Source organism: Callospermophilus lateralis, chromosome 1 (assembly GCF_048772815.1).
Source record: "Callospermophilus lateralis isolate mCalLat2 chromosome 1, mCalLat2.hap1, whole genome shotgun sequence".
NCBI classification, from domain to species: Eukaryota; Metazoa; Chordata; class Mammalia; order Rodentia; family Sciuridae; genus Callospermophilus; species Callospermophilus lateralis.
In genome coordinates this window covers 217347565-217372716 of record NC_135305.1, presented here as the reverse complement: position 1 = coordinate 217372716, position 25152 = coordinate 217347565, and the positions used below count along the sequence as shown (strand labels likewise).

Below are 25152 nucleotides of genomic sequence, written 5' to 3'. Positions count from 1 at the left end.
CCTAGTAACAACAACAAAAAAATAATCTGTCTAGTAAATACTTTATATACATTTCATTTATTTGCACTAATGTACTTATCCCTCCCACTTAAGTTAATGCTATTTGTACCTGCCATAAACTTGTACAAAACTAACTTAGCTGAAAGTTAACTAAATTCAGTTCTAAGCATTCTAAATCCTGGCACAAAGGTAGTAATGGATTTCCTTCACTAAATAATCCATTTATTCATTCCTATACCCTCATCTCTTTCTTTCTGTTTTTCCCCCTCCCTCACTCCCTGCCCTGGCCCACTTTTAGTTTTGATCATACTTTTTCACCTTTGGAAGGGACATTAGTTTTGGTTTATATTCTGGTCCAGATTGCCAGCAATAAAATTAGTCTGGCAAGTTCCTACCCTTACGTCCACTCCCATTTATATGGGGGAAAGTTACAAAGGTACAAAATTTGAGAGCTATCATGACTACTAGGCAATAAGGGATAGTCACCGTGAACCCTAACTTTGTCAGATGGGTGAACACAGGGTTCACCTACTCAAGCCCTAGGAATTCTGACACAGAGGCCTAAAGCTATGCCTAAAAGTATTTGCCTTGGAATCACCCCTTCTTCTGGTGCCCAAGCTCTGGTCCTGCCTGGGCTACTGCATTGAGTAAGAAAAAGAAAGTTGAAATAATATGGAGAAGAATTATAGATTTGTGCCAGCATTCTCTCCTTCCCTTCTCCTCTTCCCCAGATCCACAAGAAAAGCAGGTGAATCTATCTAGTTGGGAACAAATCTCAGTGTTGAATGTGAGCTCACACTCGCAAAGGCCCTTCATGCCCTTATCTCTGGCTATTTTAGACAACTCAAGTTATTTCAATTGCCCATCCTACTTTTCTATTAGACCTACTGTAGTTTAGGTAAGTGTCCCCAAAAGGCCCATAAAGTCCCTAGAGGAGCACCATTGGGAGGCAGTGGAATCTTTAAACAGTGGGGTCTAATGGGAGGTCTTCAGAACGTGGAACACATGCTCACAGGGGATAGTTTGACCCCAGACCCTTCTTCTGTTTCCCAATCATGAGGTGAATGGCTTTCCTCGACCACATACCCCTGCCATAATATGCTACTTCCTACAGTCCCAAAAGTAACAGAACCAATTGATAATGGACTGAAACCTCCAACACTGTGAGTCAAAACCAACTTTTGCTCTTTATACATAGCTTGTCATTTGTTATAATGATGGAAAACTAACACAAAACTGTTAGTCTGAGGACGAAAGTGTGTTTCTTGGTATGAGGAATGAGACACAGGGGTCCAAATTGGTGCCTTGTCTTCTGTTCTAGTTTTTTTATGGTACTCTGAACATTCACTTTTACCATCTAGTAAGAAATGCCCAGTCCAGAGTTAAGTTTCTATTCCTGTCAGGATCACTTATGATCTACAGTTGGACATAAATCCAACCCACCAGCCACGTGCAGGGCCATCCTCCTAAGGATTCTGTCCCCTAGCCATATGCAGCCTCTTTCTCTCTTGTTGGCACATAGAATGTTCATATGGGCACTCTGTATCTCAGAGGTGCAAGAAAAATATGTCTACCTTCAGGTCATCTATACACTGCTGTTGCCCCGTTTTGGTCAGTTTTTCACTACTGTGACTAAAAGACCCTATCAGAACAATTGTAAAAGAGGAAAAGTTTGAGGGCTCACAGTTTCAGAAGTCTCACTTTAAAAACAGAAGGTTCAGTTTCACAAGGCTCAAGGTGTGGCAGGACATCATGAAGGAAGAGTGTGGCAGAGGGAAAAAGCTCACATGCTGATCAGGAAAGAGAGACAGTCCACTCTTCAGATCCAAAATATATATGCCATAGCCATGCCCTCACTGAACCACTTCCTCCAGCCACACTGCACCTGCCTCTAGTTACTACTCACTTTAACCCATCAGGAATCAATTCACTGATTAGGTTAAAGCTTTGACCTAAACATTTCTCCTCCAAATCTTCTTCCATTGTCCCACACATAAGTTTTGGGGGACACCACATCTAAATCATAACTTTCTGCTCATGGTTCGCAAAAGCTCACTCTCATCTGACAATGCAAAACAGATTTAGTCCACTCCCAAGAGGCCCCATAGTCTCAACTGTTCCAAGATTGCTCAAAGTTCAAGTCCAAAGTTTTCTGAAGCTCAAGGCAATCTTGCATTGTATGCTCCTGTAAAATTAAAAGCAATTTATAAGTATCCAATATATAAAGGTATACAGTAAACATAAAAAAATAGGGGTATAGAAAGAAGGAAGAGGACCAAAGCAAGACAAAAATCCAGCTGAACAAACAAGTCCTGTGGTTCTGTGTTCATCCTCTGGGGTACATATCATGATATCCTCTCCAAAGGGCTTGTATAGCTCCACCTCTGTGGCCTTGATGGCTGCAGTACAAGTAGCCTTTCTGTTTTCTTGCCTCTGCTCAATTCCTAAAGCTTTCCTACATTTTTGACATTTCTTAATCTCAGGGATTTCCACTGCAGCTTCAGCTTCCTCCTCAAATCTCCACACCTTGCCTTCTCAGGGAGTACCTGCAGGGAATCTGACCCTGCTACACTTTGCCTGGCTTCCAAGGCCTTCCTCTGAAATCTTGGCAGAAGCCTCCATGACCCCCTAAATCTAGCATCCTACATTCCTGAGGAACTAGCATCATGGGGTTGACACCAAGGTCTGCCAACATCTTGAGCAGTAGCCAAGCCTCTAGGGACCTGGCTTATTATTCCAGCAGCCTCTGAGTGTCTGGGTGGCTGAACACATTGAAAAAAATTCCTAGGCCCTCTTATGCAAAGATTCTCCACTGGTCCCTACTCAAAGAGAATTTTCACTTTTACTCCCTTGAGCCTGAGATGGGTGTGGTTTTCCAGGTCCTGAGATGCCCTCAAGCCATCTTTCTTATTGTCTCTGGGCAAAATCTTTAGCATTTCTTTAGTGTCAGTGATGTCTCTAACAACTACAACTTCCTTAGCCCCAGTTTTACACCTCCTTTCAAGTCCAAGATTTTTAAATATTTCTGTTCTGCTTTATGCTCCTGAATATCACAATAAACTTGGCTAAAAGCCACCAGCAATACCCATGCCGCTTTCTGTATGCTATGTTGCCTAGACATTTCTTCTGCCAGATTAATAAATTCATCACTTTTAAAATCAGCATCACAGAGAGTCTCAGGACACAGACAAAATGCAGATAACTTCTTAGCCAGAACCTAACAAGAATGACATCTAGTCTAACTATCAATAGAATCCTCCTTTTCCTCTAAGCCCTCTTGAGCCCTGTCTTCACTGTCCTATTGGCATTCTGGTCTTCTGAGCTCCCACCAGAATCAGCCATTAAGCTTTGCTTACAACAACCTAAAGAATTTCCAGCTTACACTGCTAAACATTACAAAATTCCTTCTACCTATTCAAAATGTTCCAAAAACTTATCAACCACAGGGTCAGATTAGTCACTGCAAAGACCCCACACTGCTGTGACTAAAAGACCCCACCAGAACAATTGTAAAGGAGGAAATGTTTATTTGATGGCCCACAGTTTCAGAGGTCTCAATTCATAGACAGTAGACACCATTTATCAGGGCTCAAGGTGAGGAAGGACATCATAGAGGAAGAGTGTGGCAGAAGGAAGTAGCTCACATGGTGATCAGAAAACAGAGAGAAAGACTTCACTCTCCAGATGCAAAATATATACCCCATAGCCACATCACTAGTGAACCACTTCCTCCAGCCACACCCCACCTGCCTCCAGTTACCACTCATTTAATCCCATCAATATGGATTCATTGATAAGGTTAAGTCTTTGACTCAATCATTTCTACTCTAAACCTTCTTGCATTTTCTCACATGAGCCAATGCCACTCATCTCATGACTCAGATGGACACCTCAAGGGAGCACACCAGAATATCCACTCATTGGTTCCAATCATCTCACACTCCTAGAAAAGGACTTCTGATCAGCAGCAACATGTCCTCTATTACTACCTCCCTTAAATCTCCATAGTGATTTATTTCCCAAGGTCATGCCCCACATAAACATACCTGTAATTGTTCAGTTTGGCCCACATAGCTAGGCCATTGGCCAATACCCATGAGGTAGTAAAAATACAAGTAGATAGGCAAACACCATGCAATTCAGCTCACTGAGATTATTTGTCTCTATCTTCCTCTCAGAGTGGCAGCCTACCATCTGTTCAGCTTGTAACTGCCATCAATAAACCAAGTAGTTAATAAGTTTAGAGCTATATATAGAGCACTGCCCAAATGACAATGGAAGTAAACATTTCCTTGCATGGTTGCAAAGGCTACCTGCTCGTAAGTACTTGCTTGCACTTATCCAGTAATACATTCCTGTATAAATCATTTCCATTTCATTATGGAACTTATCTATGTACCCACCTCCTCATTTGGACATTTCTCTGACATTACCTAAGACAATGTAGATATTTCAGGTTTCAATATTTTTGTAAGCACTTTAGCCTTAGGGGTAGTGTGTTAATCTTTTCAGAGTGTTATAAAGAATACCATAAACCAGGTATGTTATAACCAATAGAAACTTATTTTTCACAGTTCTGGAGACCAGGAGGTCTAATATCAAAGAATCTGATGAAGGTCACTTTCATAGATAGTGCCTTCTTACTGTGCCCTTGACATGGGAGAAAAGGCAAAGCAACTCCCTTAGAGCCTATTTTATAAGAGCATTATGAGGGCAACACTCTCATACTCTAATCACTTCCCAATGGTACCCTTTCTAATCCCATCACATTGGTGACAGGGTTTCATCATATTAATTTGTAGGAGGATAAACTTTCAGATCATAGTAGACTATTTCAATTAATAACTACAATCAAGAGAGTAATTATCTCTCAAATGGAAGTTTTCAGGACTAAAATTCCTGTGGTCACTACTGGGTGGTGATCACAAGTTTTTGATTTAATTTGTAGTCTGTGCTCCACACAGCACTTTCATACATATTTGTGCATACCAGTGTCCCGATTTCTTGCATGACGATTTTTTTTCTTTTGCAGTACTGGGTATTGAACCTGGGCATGTTATACCACTAAGCTACATCCCAATCCCTTTTTCATTTTTTATTGAGACAGGGTCTCACTAAGTTTTCAAGGCAGACCTCAAGCTTGTAACCCTCCTGCCTTAGCCTCCTGGGTAGCTGGGATTACAGACATGCACTATCATGCCCAAAGTAGTAATCTCTTTTTGTCTACCCAGATATTATATGCCTGAACATGGATTTTAGCTTTATGAGGGCAAGGATTTTTTTCACTGCTATATTCTTAGCACCTAGTACACCCTGGTACACTATAGATATCCAATAAATAATGCCAAATGAATGAATTTAACAAGAACTAACAATGATTGTTGGTAAAAATGAACTATTTAATGTTTTATCCAAGAGTCTCTGAGTTGATACTTGAATGGTTGTATAGACCTATAGGAATGCAAACAACAAGTTGAGATGTAGTGACGTAAAATGTAAAAGGAGGGGAGGTGGGGTATACAACTGAGGGTAACAGAGTGATCACCATAAAAGTTTCAGACAAAGTACTCACAGGGATATTTTGATTAAAGACAGAGAAACAGAGTGGGTGAGGGGTGAAAGCCTACATAATTTAGAGGCAGAATTTCTTGACGCAGAATTTCTTCTGCTGGTACTTTTGCCAGATCAAGAGCCCAGGACCAGCACTCTTGTCACTGAACATAAAATGTTCTGCCAAGAAGTTTCTTCAGGGCCCTCTTAATGTATGTATTCCTCAAGCTATAGATGAAGGGGTTCAGCATAGGGGTGACCACAGTATACATCACAGAGGCCATCATGCCCTTCCAGGAAGATGATGATGCTTCAGAAATGAGGTATACACCAAAACCTGTCACATAGAATAAAGAAACCACAGATAGATGAGACCCACAGGTAGAAAAAGCTTTATATTTTCCATATGTTGATGGAATTCTCAGGATGGAAGAGACAATCTGGGTATAAGAGAATAGGAACCCTGAAAAGGGAACAAATCCAAGAAGGTCAGTCACCATGTAGAGTATTATGTGATTGATCACTGTGTCTGAACAAGCTAGTATGGGGGCCTGAGCAAGTTCACAGTAAAAGTGTCAAATTTCCCAATTGGTACAGAATGATAGATGCAGCACAAAAAAGACTATGGATCAGAAAATATGACAAGGTGATTAACCAGGATGTAAGAACCCAGAGGCCACACAGATGGGAGTGCATGATGACTGGATAGTGTAGGGGATGACAGATGGCTACAAACCGGTCATAAGCCATCATAGTGAGAAGGAAGGTATCCATGCCTCCAAAACCATTAAAAAATACATCTGGGTGATGCACCCTGCATAGGTGATGGATCTGCTCTGTTTCTGGATGTTCACCAGCATCTTTGGGATGGTTGTAGAGATGAAACCAATGTCAGCAAAGGACAGATTGAAGAGAAAGAAGTACATGGACATATGAAGATGGGAATCCGAGACAATGGCTATGATGATGAACAAGTTCCCAAGGAAGGTGACTATAAACATGAATAGGAACAATCCAAATAACATCAGTTGATGCTCTGAGTCTTGGAAAAATCCCAGGAGTATAAATTCTAAAGCATTTGTTTGAATTCCTAGTGCCATGTTGTTGACACATCAGCTAGACAATTAAAGAGAAAGAACATGAAATAGACACCAGACAGACTATCTCGACTTCTTTATTTCTTGAGGTAAAAAATTGGGCATGAAATCCTTAATATTATAGAATCTAGAAAACCTACATTCTGTCATTCATTATAGGCAACATTTCATGATATTGACAAATCCATGTCTATTGGCCTATGGGAGACTCACCCATTCCCTTTGTCTCTGCCTTAGAATTAATAACTACAGAAAGTTAGAAGGAATTTTAGATCCTAGGGATAAAACAATCCACACCTGCTCCAATACACATGGGGCCCAGAGACCTAAAGAAAGGTCTGAGTTATCTTCCTTGTGTGTGGCAGGACTGGAACTCAGAGGAGGGTCAGATGACTCTGAGCAATAAGAAAATTTGAGAGGAGGGGAAATATCTGAAAAAATACTTCAGGATGAGCAGGATGAGTAGGATTTCAGTTTCCAAAGGAAAGGAAGAAATAACAGAAGAGGAGGTCAGAAGGAAGGAAGGGAGAGAGGGAGAGAGGAAGGGAAGGAGGGAGGAAAAGAAAATATTTTCAACAAATAATAAACCATGTTAACAAATGACTAGTAGGTAGTGTACCTGTGACCCTCAACCTTCTACAGAAACAAGTGCTTTCTGCACATTTGCTACATGCTATTATACAGGTGCTCTTCACCTATAATAAATCAACTGATTGGTCAAACAGTCAAGGAAAACATAATTATCAAGGTTTAAACCATAGCAATGCCATAAGACATGGAAAAGGTCACAAAGAGATGTGGGGATTTCCATTTGGCCCGGGTTTTGATTTTTTACTTTGGTTTGGTTTTCATTTTGGTTTTGGGAGTTTGGGAGTGAGTAGTTGTTGTTATTATTTGGGGTTTTTTACTGTTCTTGTTTTGTTTTGCTTGCTTGTATTAAGGATCAAACACGGGGACTCTCACATGCTAACATTGAGCTACAACCCCAGCTCTCTTTATTTTTTATTTTGATACAAGTTCTCAATAAGCTGCCCAGTCTGCCATTATTTCTAAAATGAAAAACTGGTTATTTTATTTCCCTGACTGAAATTTTTAGATGTCTTTCTGATGCTGTTCAGGATGATACAACAAAATATCACAACTCCATGGTTAACAAACAACAGAAATTTATTTTTCTCTGTTCTGATGACTGGAAAGTCCACCATCAAAGCACTGAGGGACCCAGTGTCTTATGGGAGCCCATTTTCTTTGTTCATACATGGCACTATCTTGATGTGTCCTCACATGGTGGGAGAAGGTGAAAAAGCTCCTTAGAGCCTATTCTATAAGGACACTGATCCCATTCATGAAGCTTCACTCTCAAGATGTAATTACCTGGCAAGAGGGCCCATATCCTAATGCCATGGCCTTGGGGGTTAGGATTTCAATGTGTAATTTTTTTTTCAGGCCAGTCATTCTGAAAATATCTGGAAATCTTGATCTATCATGGGTCCACTCTGATCCTACAGCCTCATTTCTCAGCACTTCTCAACTGTTACTCTAAATTCTGAACATATTGAAAACCTTCCTTGTATCAAAATGGGACAGAGCCTCTTATATAACCATGATTTTCAACCACTCTTCCCTCTAATTTCTTCCTGTATTTCTATACTTGACACATCTCTCCCCTGTTTAGGCTATTTCCAACCCCATCCATCCTCAATTCCAATTGATTTCTTGGCATAGAGGATAACTCATATTGTTTGGGGCTAAATTAATGAATGGATGATCCCAAAATTTATTCCATTGCTGTGACTCATCTAGTATACCCTGGGTGTCTGTTACTCCAAAATCTTCAGCAACCCTTGCCCCCAAGGGAGTTAATATACAGAGGTGTGATAAAAGGAATCAAAATTTTTGAAAGAGGAAAGGAAGAGAGAAGAGGGAATATGTTTTTATTCATTAAATAACCAGGCCCTCCTCTCAAGCCTAGGCAGGATATATCCCCAAGTTAGCACATCACAAGATGCAACAGTGTAGCCAGCCCATCTTCTCTTACCCTTCTACTTACTCTCTCACCAGGAATCCTTTCCCATGGAAACATCAGCAACTTCCCCTCCACAAGCTTTGTCTGAGTCACTTACATACATGTCCCTGGGTTTCTGTCCTCTTTTACAATGAAAACAAAAGGAAGAATAAATAGAGGAATCACACATTTACATGAAATTCACAAAGAACTGTTATAACAGTAGTTCTTGTGGGATTATAAATAAGGAGAGTCATCATTTTCATTCCTGTCTTGGAAGTTCCTCAGTGTTCATATTTGTCCTTTCACTTGCATGTAGAACACCTGAATACTTTCCATCTCTGAGTGAGGAAGTCCTCTCTCTGTGTTCTCTCCCCAAACACCACTTTCCCAAAGAGAACAATAGAAGGCAAATGGATGAGAACATTCCCTCTTCTGTGTCTGGTTGCAGGAGCCTCAGAACATAAATAAGAAAAGAGCCATGCCAGGAAAATGCCCTGCTCTCCTTCCCAGTGCTATGCCAAGCATCCCCCCATCCATTCAGGTGCCTATGAGAACAGTGGGATATCAGTCTTCCACAAGTAATTAATGAGCACCAGAGAGGAGAGTACTCCAAAGTATTCTTATGACCTCTGCTGATTTGGAGAATGGTTAATGAAAGGGTTGGCCTCTGAAGCTGGAATCTCTCCTCAGCTCTATATTAGGTCCTTTGAGAAAAAGATATATAGTCTACACAAACATTCAGGTTTTAGAATGGAAGTGCTTTTATGAAAGCACTTCTCCCTTAAATGTTTCTGCTGAGAACCATGGATACAGGTGAAGTGGGGAAGAAGGCCAGGTCTGTCGGGAGAAACAGGGGTGTTACTAAGCACATGACAGTGACAGCAGAATTCAGAAACGCTTGCTCTAGGCTAAGGAAGAATGAAGACTTTGTAGTTCTTGGTCAGACATCAAAAAATGACTAGAAAAGACCAAGACTTTACTACAAAGCATCCATTTGTAAAACCCAGACTGGTAACTCTAACACTGGACTGTGTTATCCACAGCAATTCTGTGCTGTCAGGGTGCCCTAACGACCAACACAGAGTAACCCTCCCCATAACCTTCTCAGCTATCCACCCAAATACTATACAATCAAAGTAAAACTTCACTATACAAAGGCAACTTTAAGCAACTAATCTAGGCATTCTACTTTCCAAGCAAATATTCTTGAGAGCTCCTTCTCCATGAATAACATCTCTTTTCCCTCATCACTTACTAGGCTATGTAGGCTTGGCAGCATGGACCCACTGCAGGGCCAACTTCCTCAAATTGTGTTCTCTGATGAAGACAGATGATCTGTCCACTGAAAGAGCAGGGAGACAGAGCCAGGCATATGGTATGGGGTCTGGTTGACTTCTTCTGGAGAAGGCATGAGTGTCTTAGCCTGGCACTTAAAGGACTTGGTGACTATAAGCTCATGAGTTTCAAGTTGCACCCCAGAGGCTGAATCCCCACTGAAGTTTATTAAACAAATTGATCAATGGTATGTTCCTTCCTTGATCAGTTTGGCTCCATAAGGGCAGGAATACACAGGAAGAAGTCTCTAACTCCTCAATTCATTATTCCAGGGAGACTAACTGAAGGTCTATCAGGATTCCTCTCTCCTATGTTCCTCTCCTCTGGGAAGAGTCACTAGTCTTGTTAGATTCCCTCTTGGTGACAAATGTCACCATTTTCCACTTACAGTTTCCTAATCAGGCAGATGGCTGAGTAGCAAAGGGTCTCAGGATTCTCTAGGGTAGGGATTCTCAAAATTTGGCCTACACCAGGATGACCATGAGGACTTGTTTAATTTCAGACTAATGAGACTCACTCACCCACAGTTTCTGTCTCAATAGGTCTCACTTTAAGTCTGATAATTTGCATTTTGCTCAAGTTTTAATTTTTTTAAGAGAGAGAGAGAGAGAGAGAAAGAATTTTTTAATATTTATTTTTTAGTTTTCAGTGGACACAACATCTTTATTTTACTTTTATGTGGTGCTGAGGTTGGAACCCAGCACCCTGCGCATGCCAGGTGAGCACGCTACCACTTGAGCCACATCCCCAGCCCCCAGGACAATCTTTTGAGAAACACTATCCTAGGATTTAGGTTTCTCAAAAGCATCACCTTGGGCTTTGCTAATATACAGCCTCCTACTCTATCCAAGACTTACCTTGTCAATATCTTCAGGGAAAGATCTCAGAATCTACTTTTTAAATATTTCAAGGGGTTTTTAAACTTTTTATTAATTTTTATTGTGGTAAAATATAAATAGCAAAACATGCCATTGTCACGATTTTTCAGTGCATGGTTCAGTGGCACCATGTGTATTCACAATGCTGTGCAGCAGCACTGCTGTCCATTTCTCAGGCTTTTGATCATCCCAAACATAACTTTTATTTCCATTAAACAGTAACTCACCATACTCCTGGAAACCACTATGTCTCTTTTTATGCCTATGAATTCCCTCTTCTAGGTTTCTCCATCTAAAAGGTAAATACATTGAGGTAGTCTTTTTATTGCCTAATGATGTTCATCATGCGGCATGTAATCAGGAAAAGAACAAATTTTAAAAGGAAGAATTGAGTCTTTATTTTACCATAGAGTGTAAAATTTTAGTTTTCATATACAATATTATCTAACCTCAGTATTGGAAGCAATATCAAATCAAGTTCCTTCCTTGATCAATTTGGCTCCTTGGATCTACCTATCATGATTTCAATTTGATATTACATTTTGAGGGGTCTACCCATAATTATTTCAATTTGATATTATAATTTTTGTTACTGATCCAGCATTATAAATTTTCTCATTATTCAATCTCTCCCTTTCCAGCCAACCTCTAAATACATGCCACTTGGTCACTTGTTCTCCAAAAATTGCTCTCTGCCATTTACCCACACATAACACACACCATCCTTTCTTGTATATCCATTGTAATTGGGTATGGATTTGAGTTTTCCTCATGTCAGTTAACGACAAACTAATCTCTCTGTCCTCAGTACAGAAATCTCCCAGTCAAGAGGGCTGTATATCACCTCTAATTATCAGAGAAATGCAAATCATAATTCTCATATATTCCACTTGATCAACTATATAAAATACTCAGAGGTGAAGAGCACATTTATTGAAGACTTAAGGAACTGCAAATATGAACAAATATAATGCAAGTATATTCTAGAGTTACATGAGTCTTTGTAACTAAGCAGAAGTGAGAATTCACTGGGACATTTATTGAGTTCAGACACAGAATAGCTATGACTGAAACTGAATGATGGGGAACTCTAGAGGTAGTGGAAGACAAACTAAATAGATTCTTCTGACTGCATGCAGAAAAATGAAACTGGACCCTTATATCACACCATATACAAAAACCTCCTCAAAATGAATTAAACATTTAATCTGAAGACTTGAAACTAGAAGAAAAAACCCTTGACACTGGTCTAGGAAAATGGTTTTGCTTGATTTTTTTATTAGGGACTGAACCAAGGGCATTTAACTCCTAAGCTACATTCCAGCCCTTTTTTGTTTTTTATTTCAAGATAGGGTCTTGCTAAGTTGCTGAGTCTGGCTTTGAAATCACAATTCACCTACCTCCATCTCACAAAGTGCTGGGATTACAGCTGTGTGCACTGTGCCCTGTAGAAAATGTTTTTAGGGTATACAGGCAAATGAGATTACATCTAATTAAAAACAATTTTGCACAGCAAAGAAAACAATCAGTGAAGATATAACCTACAGAATAGGAAAATAATTTGCAAACCATTTATCTGACAAGAAGTTAAGATACAAAATACATATGGAACACAAACAACTCAATACCAAAAATAAATAAATAATTCAATTAAAAATAGACAAAGGGCCTAAAAAGACATTTCTCAAAGAACACATGAAATAGCAAACAGGTATATGAAAAATATTCAACATCTCTAATTGTCAACTAAATGCAAATCAAAACCATGTAAGTCATATCTTTTATAATGGTTATTAACAAAAAGTCAAAATATAACAAATGTTGGTATGGGTATGGAGAAAAGGAAACCTATGTACTTTGTTTGTGGTATATCCATTATGGAATGCCATATGGAAGTTCCTAAAAATAAACACACACACACACACACACACACACACAAATACACATACACACACACACACAATTATGTGATTCAGCAATTCCTTTTGAGTGTATATGCCAAAGAATAAAATATGTGCACTTTTACACTAACTTCAGCATTATTCACAATAGCCAAATTATAAAGCAACCTGTCTGTTGACACATGAATGGATAAAGAAAATGAGATACACACACACAGTACCCAAGGTTTGGAAACAATCCAAGTATTCATCAAAAGATGAATCAATAAACAAAAGATAATGTATACATACAAGGGAATATTATTTAGCCTTGAAATTCTGGAAATTCTGACACATACTACAACATGGATGAAACTTGAAGACATAATGATGAGTGAAATTATCCAGTAACAAAAGGACAAATACTGTGTGACTCCACTCATGTGATACCCCTAGAGCAGTCAAATTCACAGAGACAAGAAATGAGTGGTCATTGTCAGGGGACTGTGGTAAGTGGAAATGGGTAGTTATTGTTGAATATATACAGAATTTCATACAGGGAAGATGAAAAAAGTTCTGGAGATAGTGGAGATGGCTGCAAAACATTGTGAAGGAATTTAATGCCACTAAATTATGTACTAAATTATGTAAAAATGTACTTAAAATGGCTAAAATAGTTATTTCTTATGTTGTAGACCATAATTATAAAATAATAAGGCAGCATTACCTTTGCAAGTTCCAAGACTTTTGGCAATAACTTACTTTTGTTTCAGAGTAGATCACACACCAAAGTCTTATTGCAGTTTGTTAGAGTCAGTAAATCAGAACTCTAATTTAGCCATTTTTTATGAGAGTATCTCTTATCACTAGCTAGTATGACTTCTTCCTCTGTAAACAACATTCCCTTCTCTGATATCAGTACTGAGGAGTGAAGTTGGTAGACAAATTAGCTTAATAACAAAAAGACAAATAAAAATAAAGTATTCATTGGTCAAGATCAAATAACTTGGCTGGGGTTGTAGCTCAATTGGTAGGGCACTTGCCTTTCATGAATGAGGCCCTGGGTTTAATCCTCAGCACAACATAAAAATAAATAAATAAAAATAAAGACATTGTGTCCATCTACAACTAAAAAAAAATATTTAAAAAAAAAAAGATATCAAATAACTACCTCAGAAACTATACACAACATCTCTAAAAGCAAGATGAATTCCCCTATAGTGGACACAGACCAAACATCAAAGACAGTTCTTGCCAACAAAAGAGATAAACTAGCAGTGTTTAAAAGGGAAGTTCTAAAGATACTGTTATTAATGAAAGGAAAAAGCTTCCCTTTGCTGAGGTAAGTATAAAATGGTGAATGGGGGCAAGATAATATTTTATTAATCAGCTGAGATGATCAGGTATTTTGTTGGAGGACAGTATATGTAATTAAATAATATAAATAGTTATAGGTAAATATACATTATTTGCCTACGTTAGAAATAGTTATAGGTAAATATACATTATTTGCCTACGTTAGATTGGGTAAAATCACATTTTATGTTGCTAAGGTGAGCTTTTTTGATATTTATTTTTTAGTTTTAGGTGGACACAATATCTTTATTTTACATTTATGTGGTTCTGAGGATCTAACCCAGTGCCTCATGCATGCTAGGAAAGCACTCTACCACTGAGAGACAACCCCTGCCTGCTAAGATGAGCTTTTTTAACAACCTCTCCTCTTGTGGTCTCAGATCACTTTAAGATCTTCAGTATTTCTGTAATCCTAGCAGTTTAGAAGGCTGGGGTAGGAGGATTACAAGTTCAAAGCCAGCCTCAGTAACTCAATGAGAGTCTGTCTCTAAATAAAATATAAAAAAGGGCTGGGAGCCAGGTGAAGTACCATAAACTGTAATCCCAGCAGCTCAGGAGCCTGAGGCAGGAGGATCACAAGTTCAAAGCCAGCATCAGCAATGGTGAAGCACTAAACAACTCAGTGAGACCCTTTCTCTAAATAAAATAGAAAATAGGGCTGGAGATGTGGCTCAGTGGATGAGGGCCCCAAGTTCAATCCCCAGTACCAAAAAATATAAAAATAAAAATTAGAGGGGGGTATGGGGTTAGAACTGATGGCGGAATGTGATGGACATCACTAACCAAAGTACATGTATGAAGACATGAATTGGTGTGAATATACTTTGTATACAACCAGAGATATGAAAAAATTTCACTCTATATCTGTAATATGAATTGTAATACATTCTGCTGTCATATATAAATTTTAAAATTAATTAAAAAAAGAAAAACAATAATAAAATAAAAAAGGACTGGTGATGTGGCTCGTGGCTACACATCCCTGAGTGCAAAAAGAAAAAAAATTCCCAGTATCCCCCCCAAAAAAATGATCTTCAGTATATGCTCACTAGTAAAAGACTCAAACACACTAATCATCTTTGAACTAGTCATGGGGTTAGACCAATAGTTCTCAACCTTGGTGGCACATTAAAAAAACCTGGATCAAATAAAAATCTTCATGCTAAGGCCACACTTCAGTTCAATTAATCAGAATTTGCAGTGAGATACAATGATCAATATTTTTAAACCTTCCCAAGTGACTCCAACATGAAGACAAATGTATCATGCATTTTCTGTAGCTATAACAAAAACCTGATACAGGCACAGTGGCACCAACCTGTAATTCCAGTGACTCCAGAGGCTGAAGCAAGAGAATCACAAATTTAAGGCCAACCTCAGCAACTTAGTGAGACCTTGTCTCAAAACAAAAAATAAAAAATAACTAGGGATGTAGCTCAGTAGTAAAGCACTGCTGGGTTTAATACCCAGCATAAAAAAATAATACCTGAAGCTAGGTAATTTATAAAGAAGAGGTTTATGTCATTCAGTTATGAAGGCAGAAAGTCCAAATAGCATGACATCACTTCTGTTGAGAGTTTCCCTTGACTATGTCACATCATAGCATGTGGCATCATGAGGAAAGCACACAGAAAGGGAAAGATAACATGGTAAGCAGGACTCCAGAGAGCAGGGAGGGGCCAGCCTTGCTCCTTTATAACATAGCTCTCTCATGAGAACTAACTCATTCCTTGAGACCAGCATTAATCACTTTCAAGGACACTCCCTAATAACATTTAATTTCTGGTACCCCACCACTCAAAGCTTCCACCATCTCCTATATCACCACTCTGAGGACCAAGATACCAACACATGGAGCTTTGAGTCACTTTAACAAAACCAGAGCACCTGGACTGAGGACCAGTTACGTTCATCCTTATACATAACATACCTAAATATATCTAAAAGACATGAAAGTAGTATAGAAAAGAGACATGAATTCTTGAAAGGGATGAAGATTAAAATTACTTTTCAAAAACATTGGTGCATTTCTCCAAGATGCTCGGGCCATAGATGAAAAATAAAGAAGGTTATATAGATGTTGTAAAATTCAGATATACAGTCACTCTAATGCAGACAACATCCCATAATACTCCATCAATCCCATTACAGATGTAAAAAAGAAGTAATGTTCATATAGGAGATATTGAGAAAACTGAAAGACATGAGAGCTACAAAAACTACAAAACCAGATGGGCAGAGTTGGGGGTTCCATAAGTTTGGTTTCACTGGCTTATCCAATATGTACACTGCACTTTTGAGGAACCTCCTCATGGTCCTCTTGATGTCACTGTTCCTCAGGCTGTATATGAAGGGGTTGAGCATGGGAATGACTGTGGTGTACATCACTGAAATCAAATAAATAAATATACTTTATAGAAAAAAATGAGTGAAGAAACTAGCCAAAGACTGGAAAATGTTATCTGATATAACATATATGCATTTTTATGAATATAATATATATATATATATATATATATGTGTGTGTGTGTGTGTGTGTGTGTGTGAGTGTGTGTGTGTGTGTATGTGTGTGTGAATATAGATAGATAGATAGGTGAATGTGTATGTACCAAAGATTCAAAGTTACATATACATACAATTAGACAAGTAACCAGAAGGAAAGCGTTCAAATTTTTTAAGAAAAGAGAGAGGACAATAAATGAGTGAATTGCTTCAAAAAGTGCCTTCATAAAGATGACCAAATAACCAATAAGCACACAAAAAGTACTCTAAACCATTACATATCAGAAAAATGCATAATATCACTACACACTCTATTGAATGGCTAAAGTTTCTAAGCGTGGGCCAGGTGTGTGGAACTGCTAAAACTTTCATGCTGTTGGGGAATTTCTGCTGAAACCAACATTTTTTAAAAACTAAAGTATCTACCAAAACTATACATGAAGTCTTCCCTTTCATTCTGTATTTGCATTACCCCACATGCAGCATATACCAAAAGAAGTAAGTGTGTAAGTCTACCAAAAGACCAACTAAAGGACAAACCAGGCATTATGCTGAGTTAAAGAAGCCAAACAAATAACTGTACATATTATAGTCGAACATTTATCTAAAAGCAAGAACAATCAAACCAAATCAAGTATAATAAGAGTCAAAATTGGGTTTCCTCTGTGGTGTGATTACTGACAAAGGGATAAATGAACTTCCTGGAATCCTGGAAATGTGTCCACCAGGATGTATACATCCACATGAAATTTCATCAAACTGTACACAGATTGGCACTTCATGCACATTAGTGTATGTATACCTTGACAAAACAGTAAAAAAGTAATTAAGGGAAATGGTGTAGTCATACTTTTAGAAAAAAAGTATAACTTTTTTAAAAAAAGTACCCACTAAAAAGAAATGACCAGATATGACGGCACAGACCTGAAATCCCAGCCATTCGGGAGACTAAGGCAGGAGGATCACCAAGTTCAAAGCCAGCCTCAACATATTGAGGCCCTAAGCAAGTTAGCAAGACTCTGTCTCAAAATAAAAACAAAAAGGATTGAGATTTGGCTCAGTGGTTAAGTGCCCATGGGTTCAATTCCTGGTACCAAGAAAAAAAATCTAAATACAAAGAATGAATTCTAAGTGATGATGAAATAAAAACATAGTTCATTAATTATTTTTAAAAATTACCATTCTGGTGAGGCTATCCATGTTTGGGAGTAGAAAAATCTCTCTACCTTCCACTCAATTTTGCTATTAACTGAAACTTCAACTAAAAATAGTTTGACTATCTTCTCAAAAAAAAAATATCCACCCAGAACCTTAGAATATTGCCTTATATGGAAACAAGGTCTTTGTCAATATAGTAAAGTTAAGATGAGGTTATTCTGGATTAATATGGACCCTAAATCCAATGACTGATGTCCCTATATGGACAGAGATTAGAAACAGGTACACAGGGAAGGTAATGGTGGACGCAGAGACTAGAGTGATACATCTATAAACAAAAAGGTCTGCCTGCAACCACCAGAAGCTAGAAAGTGACAGGGAGGGACTTTTTCCTTAGAAAAAATATAGCTCCACTGATACCTTGTTTCACACTCCCAGATGCCAGAAATATGAAAGAATAAATTTCTATACTTTTTACCCACCAGTTTGTGGTACTTGTTCACAGAGGGCTTAAGAAACTAACATTATCTACCCCATAGACTCATCTCTAAATCATCCAAAAAGCAGCACAAATTCTCTAATAGGTACTTTCTAACACCCTCTTACTAAGATGCCCCTCGACATCCCATGGGTATGTTCTCCCATGACTTCAAAATAAATCCTGCTTGTTTAACTTACAGGTGTGCTCCTGGTGGTCTCTGGGTAAAGGGCATTCACAGAAGTAGACTCTTCAAAGGTCTCAAACCACAAACTCTCCCTGTGCCCCAGAGAAGCCCCTCAATCCCCACACATTCAACACTTAATAAGCCTCAAGGTTTTCAACCACACACACAAAAAAAGAAAAAAAAACAAGTTTAATATGCCCATGTTCATTTTCATGAAGAAGCCTCTAGATTGTAAGCACCCTGTGATCAGTGACCACATTTGTCTTATTTACCATGTAATCCCACTCCTCAGCACAGATCCTGGAACAAGGTCAACTAGTAGATAAAATTGTTTTCTAAACCACTACATGAACAACATTGCCAATCTTACCTAGTGAGACCAGGTTCTGGAAGGTTGCCAGCATCACATCTCTGTAGAGGCTCCTCTGAACAAGATCCAGCAAAGCCCACTCCTGCTGGGTAAAGTCCACAGCTACATGCACAAAGGTCACAAATTCTGTTCAGAAAGGTACAATTCCTCCATTGTGTGCGAGATGATGGGTGAGGCTGACAGCATGGGGACCTGAGAATCAATTCAGGGGAGGTTCAGAAGATTCTGTGTTCTCCCCGAGTCTATGTCAGGACTCAGTCAGCAGATCTCTTTCCCTTTCTACACACATATACTGTCTGGTTGATCAAATTGTTTCTGACAGACTTATCAATTCTAAAAGAATAAATTTATCTCTTCACAGTATAATTATAATGAGGTCACACACAATAACTCTTATACAATCACCCAATTTAGCACAGAATACTTCTGATACAAGATGTCAGGGGATCTGCACACATCAAGAAGTCCAGCAGACACCCACTGGGTATCTGATAATTCAATAAAACTATTTTACCATCTAGATGGAGATACTGTCATTCCACAGGTTGAGGGCTCAGTCCCACAATACTTTTCCAAGTCGTGAAGCCAGTCACAGGTAGTAGGTTGTCACATACACCTCTGACCAACTGGCTACCTTCTCCTTGAGGGAGGAAATTTGCTGGGAACACTCAAAGAATGCAAAGAAATACTTCCCTGTGTTTACTAGTTTCTTATAAAGAATATTACAAAGTACATAGATGGATGGCCAGAAAAAGAGATGGATAGGACACAGTATGGTGGGAAAGGTGCAGAGCTTCCATGCCCACATCCTCAACATGTTCAGCTATCCTGAAGCTCCCCAAACCCACTCTTCTGGAGTTCTCATAGAGGCTTTATGTGTAGCCACTGGTTATCAACTTAACCCTCAGTCTGTCTGCCTTCCTAGAGTTTGATGTGTGTGAGTGTGAAAGTTCCAATCCTTTAATCATGCCTCCATCTTTCTGGACCAGCCATGATCCTTAGCTTATCTACAACCTACCAGCCACTAGTCATCTTATGGGCATACAAAGCTATTTTTATCACTCCAGACATTCCACAGATCTTAGAAACTCTGTACCAGGACCTGGACTGAGACCAAATACAGACCACACAATATCACACTTGGTGACCAATTCCAGTTCCATATTGCTCCAGAACATGTGGCAGAAATGAGAGAAATATTATAAATGAAATAATTTCCACAATGATACAATCAGTTCCTTGTAACAGAAACAATTTCACATGCTACCTTAGTTACATCATAGCAAATCTGCACAACATGAAACCCAAGATTAAATGAGTTTTTTTGTTTGTTTGTTTGTTTGTTCCTTCTCCACCTTGCTGGGGATTGAATCCAGAAGCACTCTACTCCTGAGCAACATCCCCAGCCCTTTTCATATTTTAATTTGAGACAGGGTCTTCCTAAATTGCCTATGCCCTTAAACTCAGAACCTCCTTCTTCAGTCTTTCAAGTAGTTGGCATTACAGGCGCATGATGAGGTTTTAATGAATAAAAACACACTGAGGGAAAAGGAATTTTTCCCTTTTTTCCCCCCTCAAAAATCTGAGAGGCCTATGAGCCTGCACAGCACATCTTTATGACAGGCCCACAAGTAGCAAATTTTCTTTATTTGAGGCTAGGATTTGGCAAAATAGGCATGAACTAATCAGTCCTCTATTTGTGTACATCAGTTTGACTGGAACACAACAAAACATTTCTTTATAAGCTTTCCCTTAGTGCTTTTGTACTAAAATGAGAATTTCCTTGCAATAGAAATTCTCTGGCCTTCAAAACCTAAAATATTTCCTCTATGATCCAATAAAGAAACAGATGGCCAACCTGTGTTCTAAAACAGCTAGGCAATACCCATCACAAGACACATTGTGATAGCAAGAACCAGAATTCGTTGTTCCTCACTGCCTAGAACATATGAACCTTTGAATATCTGATGAATGAAAACTGTTAATGGATGGATGAATGAAATCTAATCTGTGAAGCCAAGTTTGTAAATCTGGAACCTCTTTTCTGTGAGACCTTTGTAATCACGTTCACATTCAATTGAAAGCCATATATTCCTTTTAAATAAATGCATAAAACAGTTAGAAAGCCAGACATAGTGGTACACACCTATAACCCCAGTTACTTGGGAGGCTGAGGCAGGAGGATTACTATTACAAAACTGCTAAGCCAGAGTATGACAAGTCTACTTGTCTTCAAAGCCTAAATGCCTGAGTACATTTCTGGGCACATGCCTTACAATTTAGTTGTTATTAGAATTCTTTTTCCCTATTATCAGAATTTAACCTAGAACACTGTTGGGCACTATGGTTTCAGAGGAAAGACTTTATTCAAGTGTGCTATCTCTAAGTTCCTCTTCCAAGCCATTGGCCTTGGGCAAGTACATTTTTCGTAATACCCACACCAACTACTCCTTAATATCATTTTACTTAAGTAATATTTGTGCTCACCCTACCACATGCAGTCATGGGTGTTAGTTATGGAAAATGAAAAACCCCAAGATAGTGCAGCCTGGGAAAAGGGAGTGAAAAAGAAAGCCATACATTGATAGCCTTCATCTCTTGAAAGATAAATCCTTTTCAGACGCTGGCCACAAGTGGAAAGAAAGTATTTCATCAAACCTAAAATGATAATCTCTGGGAAGCTTTTAATCTCTTTCAAGATGAATCCTCTCCAGATGCTGGCCACAGACCCCTCAACCCAAAAACTCAAAATTCCCGAGTGCCCAAACTGACATGCTCACTAAATCACCTCTCAGTATAACCTATTTTAGCCCAACTCCTTTGGCCAGTGGCTCATTTCCACCAGGCCGGTGAGTCCACTGGAGGTATAATACCATTCCTGAATAAAAAGCTGATGAGAGCTGGGAAGGCGCTCAGTGGTCAAGTGCTTGCCTCGCCATGTGTGAGGCACTGGGTTCAATCCTCAGCACCACACAAAAGTAAAGTTGTGTTCATCTACAACTAAAAACATATTTTAAATTGAAAAAAAAATACTGAAATGATCATGAAGTTTGCATCCGGCCTAGTCTTTTTGTGCTAACAATGGGAAATAAAGCACCAAATAGAAAATTCCTGAAGTGCCAAGCACAGTGCTGCACACCTCTAAACCCAGCTACTAGGAAGGCTGAAGCAGGAAGATCACAAATTGCAGGCCAGCCTGGCCACCGAGAACCCAGTCTCAAAATTTAAAAATAAGTTAAAAAAAAAAAAAAATACTGGGGACCTAGCTCAGGGGTAGAACATCCCTGAGCACGGGTGAGGCCCTTGGCTCGGTCTCCAGCATGACAAAACAAACAAGGACATTTAATCACTGGATAGTAATATTCACAACATTAATAGTAAAAAGATCGTCTGGTTCATCCCCTTGGTCATGACACAGTGACAAATCTATTTCAACATAGGAGCCTGGGCGACTACAATTTAGCTCACTAGAAAAGAAGGGACTGAGCAGAGACCCTCTCCAGGCTCCTGTCAGGAACCCGACACCAGCCTGGCTTCTGCTCTCTGCAGAGAGGCGGTGGGTGGAGACCGGAAACACCGCAGGGCTCTCCAGCTCCCACCTAGGCCACGGGAGCAGCCCCGAGTCCCCGCTGCGGTCACCAGGGAGCCAGGGGCGGGAGGAGCCCACCTGGGTCTAGGGCCACCCGGCTGAGGGAAGCCCGGGCTACAAGCCGGGGATTCGCCCCAGGACGTCTGGGAAACCGACTGAGGGAACCCCTTGTAAAGGAGAAGTGCTTGTGAGGAACCACCTGACCTGGAGACCCCAAGGCACCGGTGTAGAGGTGTACTTCCGCTTCCGGTTTCTGCATGGGTGGGGGGGGAAAGAGCGGCACACCAAGCAAGGGGCGGGGCCTGGGGGGCTGGGATTTGGGGTGGTACATCCCAGAAAGATTGAGGCCTGCTTGGGTGCTGTCGGAAAATGATGGATTCTGCAGGGGCTGAGGGTAAAGAAAGAATAATCAGGTCGTTTGGAAAAGCAGAGCATGATGGCGACTATCCTCTGGCGGTGATACCAAGTTGAAGAGCTATGGGCTGCTCTCAGCTATCTTCCCAAGAGCTGAGGAAACCAATGCACCCCTGGTAGGCTGAGGCCAGAAGGTCAAAAACAGTCTGGGCAACTTAGTAACACCCTGTATTAAGATTAAAAACTTCCAACCTGGAGCACACCTGCAATCCCAGCAGCTCAGGAGGCTTAGGCAGGAGGATCACAAGTTCAAAGCCAGCCTCAGCAAGGGCAAGGCCCTAAGCAACTCAGTGAGACCCTGTCTCTAAGTAAAATTCAAAAATAGGCCTGGGGATGTGGCTCATTGGTCTAGTGCCCCCGAGTTAAGTCCTCAGTACCTAAATGATTTCCAAAAAGGGCTGGGATTTCGCTCACTAGTGGTGCATTTGCCTAGCCTGGGTTCCTTCCCAAGTAGGAGGCAAGGGATGTTAAGGAAACCAGTTGACAGACCATAGTGCCTGCTGTTAGTAGAACAAAAAGAAAAAAAAAAAAAGAAAGAAAAAAAAAAGATGTTTGAAGAGGATAGAAAAAGAGTTGCCATCCTCCTCCATCTCTAAGCAGCTCAGCATGGAGAGACACTTTCCACCTAGGCATGGGAGAAAGAAATAAGTCTAGGCCTTAGATTTCAAACCCTTTACCAGGCTTGGGTGAAACCAGATGCCATGCTGGCAGGTGGAACAGCCTGTAAACCCTGTAATCCCAGCAATTTGGAAGGCTGAAGCAAGAGACTTGAGAGTTCAAAGCATCCTCAGCAACTCAGCCAAGACTCTGTCTCTAAATAAAATAAAACGAATGGGGGGGGGACTGGGCTTGTAGCTCAGTGGTAGATCAGTTGCCTTGCATGTGTGAGGCACTGGGTTTGAATCTCAGCACCACATAAAAATAAATAGAGATATTGTGTCCATCTACAACTAAAAAAAAAAAAAAAAAATCTAAAAAGGCTGGAGATTGGCTCAGTGGTTAAGTGTTCCTGAGTTTAATTCCCAGTCAAAAAAAAAAAAAAAAACACCACCACCTATGGCCATGCACAGTCCCACAACCTCCAATACTAGCTCAGTGAGCTTGCTGCTGGAACTGTGTTTGCCAGGGCACAGAACTTCTCCATCACCCTTCCCCCAAGAGTGGGCAGCTGAGGGAGGAGCAGGACTACCTCCACAGGAGAGCAGGTCATGAAAGCTAGTATGGGTCTTTGTCTTGGTGCCAGGCCTGCAACTGTGAGACTGAGCAGATTAGAGACCAAGGCCCCTGTGTAGGCCCGAGCTCACAGATGGAGCCTCTAGACATGAACCAGCATCAGGCAGATATTTGCATGTCACCTGGGATAGACTACATCATTCAGCCTATATCATCACAAGCCTCCCCAAAATTGTATGTGTCCTCTGGATGTGAGATTCAAATGTGACCCAGCTTAGTGTCAGTCTTGGGGTCCATTTCTACCCCCAGTCACCCAGTCTCAGGCAGCACAGCTATTGAGAGGCCAGTACTTACAGATGAGGTTCTAGAACTTCTTCAGCACCAGACACCTATGGGATGAACTAATTTTTCCACCTTCATTACCACCAGCTTCAATTTTAGAAGTGTGAGAACTGGGCATGATCCAGTTAAATACCAGCCTGGGTGGACAAGGGGATGCCTTTGTTATTGGAGACAGGATCTTCTGGCTTGGAAATAGGAATGAGACCATGTCCAATATTGTGGGCACTCAAGGCAAGCTTTTAATTAGGGCTTCACCAAAGGTGGACAGCACTGATTGAGGAATTAGGCTGTTTCACCAAGGCAAGATGTGGAAACTCTTATTGGTTTTCTGGGGTGAGGCAAAGTCCAATAATTTCCAATAACCAGGGGCATGATTCCAAAAGATTTTTTTTTTTTTCTTGCAAGAAACTAGAATACTTGGCCAACAGGAGGTTAAAGAAGAATAAGATAAAGAAAGAGCTGGGGCGGGGGGAAGAGGGGCAAGCCAGGCACAGGGGCACACACCTGTAATTCCAGCAACTTGGGAACCTGAGAAAGAATTGTAAGTTCACGGCCAGCCTGAGCAACTTAGCAAGACCCATCTCAAAATAAAAAGGGCTGGATATGTGCCTCAGTGGTAGAGTTTCCCTGGATTCAATCCCCAGTACCAAAAACAAGAAAACCAAGAAAAAAAAATCATATATATATTTTGATGAATCATTAAACAAACACCAATATAAATACAGACATGATTTTTTAAAGTAGCATGTTGAACCTAGCAGAATGAAAAGGCTAATAGACCAAAATGTACAAATTTAATTTATTCCAGTAATACATGTTGTTTTACCATCTGAAA

At 39.9% G+C, this 25152-nt stretch overlaps 1 pseudogene; it reads right to left on the bottom strand.

The window, feature by feature from the left end:
• Positions 1–5711: 5711 nt before the first annotated feature.
• LOC143394807 (olfactory receptor 7C1-like) lies at positions 5712–6650 on the bottom strand (annotated as a pseudogene).
• Between the last annotated feature and the right edge of the window lie 18502 nt (positions 6651–25152).